Source organism: Dermacentor andersoni, chromosome 3 (assembly GCF_023375885.2).
Source record: "Dermacentor andersoni chromosome 3, qqDerAnde1_hic_scaffold, whole genome shotgun sequence".
Classification (NCBI taxonomy): Eukaryota; Metazoa; Arthropoda; class Arachnida; order Ixodida; family Ixodidae; genus Dermacentor; species Dermacentor andersoni.
Genome location: NC_092816.1, coordinates 222,100,946 through 222,107,084, shown reverse-complemented (window position 1 = coordinate 222,107,084; position 6,139 = coordinate 222,100,946). Strand labels below are relative to the sequence as shown.

Sequence of the window (6,139 nt, the reverse complement as noted above, 5' to 3'; positions counted from 1 at the left end):
ATGCTCGTCGATGTAGTGACTGAGTCACGGAAGACTTACCTGTAACAGTGGATCTAAACAGCTGAGATGTGCTTGCACTTTTGCAACAATCCAGCAGTGCACAAGCACTTTGTCTCCACGATCGATGTGTCCCGGAACTCGTCAGTGATTCTCACCACAATCTCGTGCGGGTCCGCTGTCACGCCGGAGGTTTGCACACACAGCGCGAACACTTCTACCTCAGTACTCACAGTACCACTGGTACCAACTAAAATGAGGTGCTCGGCGTCCCACTACCCCTTCTCCCTCCACAAAACAGCGCGAATTAACGTCGCACTGAGAGAAACTTAATATTTTCACCAAGGACAGCCCACGCATGGACCTCCATAAAGCCGCCATGCTGCACAGTGTAGCCAGACCGGATGGATGGGTGGATGGATAAATGGGCCTCAACCCTATGAATCGGGCGGCGGCGTCGCGCGCCACCTAGCTTTGAATGGTACTTTATCCATGCATACGCATGTATTTACTCCATTGCTTTTGCGTTGATATTATCCACCCATGAGACAGCCTCCATTAAGTTCTTTCTACCTGTTCAAAGTCTATTTTACCTTCACTGTCTTTAAAACCCAAAGCTTTGAATAGTTCCCCGTTACATTCAACTGCAGGGTGAAGTCGTTTACAAGAAAGTATGAAGTGTTCAGCCGTTTCATTTTCCTCTGCACACGCCCCGCACAAAAAATCTACATCCTGGTATCTGGCTCGGTACGTTTTAGTCCGCACTACACCTGCCCTGGCCTCAAACAACAATGCGCTTCTCTTAGAGTTATCGTAAATATTTTCTTTGGCTATTTCTTGCTTAAACATCCTGTATGTCTCTAATACTGCTTTGGTTTGCATCTCCGTTTTCCACATACCCCTCTCTGTCTCCTTCACCTTTTTCTTCACAGATGATTCCTTACCTGTCCCCCCACTGCTGCCCAAGTATTTGATTGACAATATTCTAGTTCGTTTCCTCCACCTTGTGTCAACATTCCTCGTGTATAAGTAACTGAAAGCCTTCCTAGCCTACAATCGCTCCTCAAAGGCTATCTTGCTACTAGCTTCTCTGCCCTCGAAAGAAGACCATCCCAGATCCCCCTGCACCCCAAGATGTGCTCCGACAGCGAGCCTACCCACACCACGTTGCCTAGTTTCCAACTGTGCCCGTGTCTCTGCTCTCATACATAGAACTGCATTGGCAAAAGTCAGGCCCGGAACCATTACCCCCTTCCTTATCCCTCGTACTACCTCGTACTTATTGTAGTTCTACACTACCCTGCTCTTCATAATCGCTGCACTTCTGTTACCTTTAGTCGTTACATATTTTTCCTACTCAGTCAGATACTCAATTCCATTATTTAACCACACCCCAAGATACTTGTACTTAACAACTATCTCAAGCGTGGCCTCCTGTATCCTATCCTCGCCGCAAATGTTATCATTAAAAATCATGACTGCTGCATTTTTCTTTGCTAAACTTCAAGCCTAATCTGTCTCCTCCTGTATCACATATGCCCATCAATCCCTGCAGATCTTCTGTATTGTCAGCCATTAATACAATATCATCCGCATACATCAGTCCTGGTAGTGACTGTTCAATCAATTTTGTTTGAAAATGATAGGTTGAAGCCAGGTCCGCTTTGCTGTATTTTAGCATCTAATACTTTTAGGTACAGCATAAACAACAGAGGTGATAATGGACACCGACCTGTCTAAACCCTCGCCGAATCATTACAGGCTCCGAAACCTGCTTTTCCCATTATATAATCACCCGGTTACGTTTATAGATATCTTTTTCAAAAATTGGTTACTCCATCTTGCACTCCTAAAGTTTCCAGAATGCCTCACAAGCCTTCTTGAAGTACACTGTCATAGGCTCCCTTCATATCCAAAAAAAAAGGCAGCCATAGGGGTCTGTGTTCCTTTTCACCTATTTCAATGCACTATGTCAGTGAGAACAGATTTTCTTCTAGCCTCCTATGCTTCCGGAACCCATTTAGTAGCTCTCCAAGCACCCGCTCGTTCTCTACCCACGCCTGTACTCTGTCCTTTTTAATCTGCATAACCACCCTGTAAACCACTGACGTCACTGTTACAGGCTGGTAGTTATTTATGTCAGCTTTGCCCCCTTTCTCTTATATATCATTTTCATCCGACTTAGCCTCCATTCGTCAGGTACTTTACCATCCATTAACATTTTGCTCACCACCTCCCTTATTTCTTTCTTAGAATTCGGGCCCAATTTCTTTTATAACATAATTGGAATACCATCCGGGCCTGCCGATGTGCTACTTGGTACCCACTTCGCGGCCCCTTCCCACTCTTTGTCCAAGCGAAAGCAGTGGATTGACCGGGCTATCCCTCTCCGACATACTGCATAAAAATTATGGGGTTTTACGCGCCAAAACCACTTTCTGATTATGAGGCACGCCGTAGTGGAGGACTCCGGAAATTTCGACCACCTGGGGTTCTTAAACGTGCACCCAAATCTAAGTACACGGGTGTTTTCGCATTTCGCCCCCATCGAAATGCGGCCGCCGTGGCCGGAATTCGATCCCGCGACCTTGTGCTCAGCAACCTAACACCATAGCCACTGAGCAACCACGGCGGGTGACATACTGCATGTACCATTTCTCGGTTCTGTAAATTTTTCCCTCATCATTGTTCCTATATGCTCCATCGCCTCCTCTCCTTCTAACCGAGTACCTTGAGCTGTTACTGTATACCTCTGCTCTAGGCTTGTCCTATTACCCAAGGAGTTCAGATGTTGCCAGAATTTCCTAGCTGCATGTTTATCTTTTTTATTGCTTACTTCTGACAGCCATTGGGACCCTTTTGCCTTGATTTTCTCGTTGATCAAATAGGATGCTTCCCTTCTGCATTTTATGTAGTTTACCCATTTTCTCTCTACTTCTGCTTCCGGTTCTCCTTACTTTTGGAATACCTGTGTTCCCTGATGGCTTCCTGACGTTTCTTTATGGCCTTCTTAACCTCTTCATCCCACCAGCTCTTGAGTTTTCGTATCCCTTGCCCTGTTCTCCTGACTCGCACCTTACCTAGCTCGCGCTCAATTAGTCTTGTTAACTTTGGGTAAGTCTACTCAGTTTCAGTACCCTCTGATATTTCCTCTTCAATTTGTTTGGCCGCTATTTCCACTTGCTCTTCTGAGTAAAAAATCCCACCTGGCTGTTCCTCCCGCCTCGTTCGTGTTTTAGTTTCCCTCTTAAAACTCAACTTGATACCTCTGTGGTGCCCTGTTCATCTGTAATCATGGCTCCTATTCTATCGTACATCCTGTGTGACATTAACGTATAATTTATTGTCGAGTGTCGACCCCCCTACCTTACATGTTATGATCCCGTCACACTTCTCAGTAGAGTTACAGACAACTAAGTTATGCCTCTCACACATATCCAGCAGCATGTTACTTGTGAAGTCTGCGTACCCATCCATATCTTTAACATTCGCATTCATGTCTCCTAACACAATTATCTAACATCCTTTTCCTAGCTCATTGTTGTCCGCTGCTATACAGTCCGACACTTTTTTGGCTCTTTAGCATTTGATCCTGTCCAAAGGTATACAAAGCGTATAAGTGTTTTCTCCCCCGCTACTTTTCCTTGTAGCCATAAATGCTCCTTGCATTCCTGTTTGACCCTTTGCCTCTTTGTATTTTTATATTTGAGTGCTCCGATTCCCCCGCCCTTCCTGCTACCCTACATTCTGTTGAAGTATTCCCATGCATAATCAGGGTTACAGGGCGGTTGTTTCATGTCCCTAAGATGTGTCTCTACAAACCCATAAACCGTTAAGTTCTCCTGCGTTAGTTGCTCTTCAATTTCCTCCCAGTTTAGCGTATTTCTGCCACCTTGCATGTTAAAAAATCCTATATCTGACTAAATTTGGCTCTGGTGCTTACTTATCTTGCCTCTCCTACCGTACCGATGCTTGCTTGTTTGTAGCTCCTGCCTCGAATCGTCCACGCCTACACTGGTTCCTTCAGGGGTTCTGGGTACCCCTTAAGAAGCTGTTGCCTGGGGACCCAACTTGCCCCCTGTATTTCTGGCAGTGGCACCACTGTAGTGAATGCCATCCTGCACATGAGGCCGGGAGCCGGCTGCTTACACGTCGATGTTGACCGCCATCACGCTGTACTCGCAATACGCGAGCCGAGCCAGGCTTCGCAGCGCCCCCTAATGTTGATTTGAGTTGCGAATAGCCAAAAGGAAAATTCTGCCACCAACTCGGACAAAAAGTAGCCCAATTTGGCTATTAATAGCCCGATATGGCAACCCTGCGTAGAAGAGCCACGAAGTCTCACGAACAAGACGTTCATTTGAGGGATCGCCAGCCGTTTGTGCGCAGGCGCGAGTTAGAGCGGGCGCGAGAGAGAAAATCTGGGGTCTTTTGCTTCTTGAATATATGACTGTGCCTAGGCACTGCCGAGATGTCCTAGCACGTGTTCTAGGCGTTTTTCCCTAGGCGTGCCGGCATTGCGTAGTGTGGTCGAGTTTGTTTACACTCGGACGCTGTACGGCCGGAGCTGTCAAATAGGTGAAGCAGCGGCCACTGCCGCCGCATTTGGCGACCGTTGTGTGGGCCAGACTGTCTCGCACCTGAGACGCTCGTGCTCAGTCGTGGCGGATCATAGCTTTCTCGCGCCTTACAGCGATGTACAGTCACTTAAACACAGCTTCAATGAGTGGTATTTATTAAACCACATTTTGCACGTTATATATAGACCCGCCACGCAGCACTGTAGCACCTTCGACTACGAACAAATGTGTTGCAAGTCATATTGCATGCGCCTGTACATTGTAAATAACATTACAGATGTTCCTGTGGGAGCCGTAGCGACTGTAGTAGAGCCCGCGAGCCGCATATATTGAAAAAAGTCGCGAGGCATGGTAGTGCTGAACTTAGCGTCACAAGTTGGCGACTGCGCGTAATTATATTTATTCAATCGTGTTTTTTACTAACTGTAACAACGTGTCATTATTTCGCATTATTGGCGGTGCTTCTAGGACACCAAAGCGGCAATGGGGACACCAAAGCTAGAACCCGAACTGCTGCGTGGGTTGGAGGGGGCCAAGGCCTGCGCCTGCCAGGGGTGTATAAAATCGGCTGTCCGCTATCACAAAATGTTTTTATGCGAACGCCCCCTGGCACTCTTAGGCCTCCACGGCACCAACCCACCGGCCGCTCTGCTCCCAGCTTAGATCCCCCCGCTACCCCTTGGGTGCCCTGGAGATCCTGCGCCGCCTGCTTTATTCCTCAGGTGCTCTCCTGAGGCCTCCATTTGCCGGTTACATGTGCCCTCCTGGAGCAGTGCGTGTAAAGAATCCAATATATCGTCACGACGAAAAAAGCGACCCGCGACTTATACAACGCCAGTCAGAACATTGCCCTTTCAGACACAGCGATCACCAAGGGTGGTCCGCGCCCACTGCCTCACCGGGCGAGCAGCCAGCGTCCGAGCGTAAAAAAACTCGACCGCACTACGCAATGCCGGCATGTCAAGGGACAAACGAATACAACGTACTCTAAGAAACCAGTTTGTATAGGTGTTCTGTGAGGAAACCTCCTCCGTAGTGCCTAGGCAGAGTCATATATTGAAGAAGCAAAAGCCCCAGATTTTCTCTCTGGCGCCGCTCTTACACGCGCCTGCGCACAAACGCCTGGCAATCCCTCAAATGAATATGTCGTCATGTAGGTTGAGGCAACGCTCATGAGCGCCACATTTCCTTCTATGGTATTTATTTAGAAACTCTATTCCCCAGATTTTCTCTCTCGCGCCTGCGCACAAATAGCTGGCGATGCCTCCAATGAACGTCTCGTGGGCGGCGCATACTTTGCAGTGAGGCTGTGGCGGCACTGCGATCGAAGTGAAATGATAAGGTACCGACACGGAGGAAGGCAACTCAGGAGAGGCCCTGACGCCACTCTTTGTGAAGCTAAAGTGAAGCCGGAAGTTGGCATTGCTCGTGGCGTTGCTCCGTCTATCGGGCCAGCTCTCCTCTCTTGTTTACATTTCTCGCGAAACGACGCCGCGGTGCGCGCAAAGGGGCTGCTCGGACGCGCGCGGTCTGCAGCAATACTAAACAATCGCGATGTCTCA

General features: G+C 48.1%; 1 pseudogene; it reads right to left on the bottom strand.

The window, feature by feature from the left end:
* Positions 1-483: 483 nt before the first annotated feature.
* On the bottom strand, positions 484-1,488 carry LOC140216628 (uncharacterized; annotated as a pseudogene).
* Positions 1,489-6,139: the final 4,651 nt, after the last annotated feature.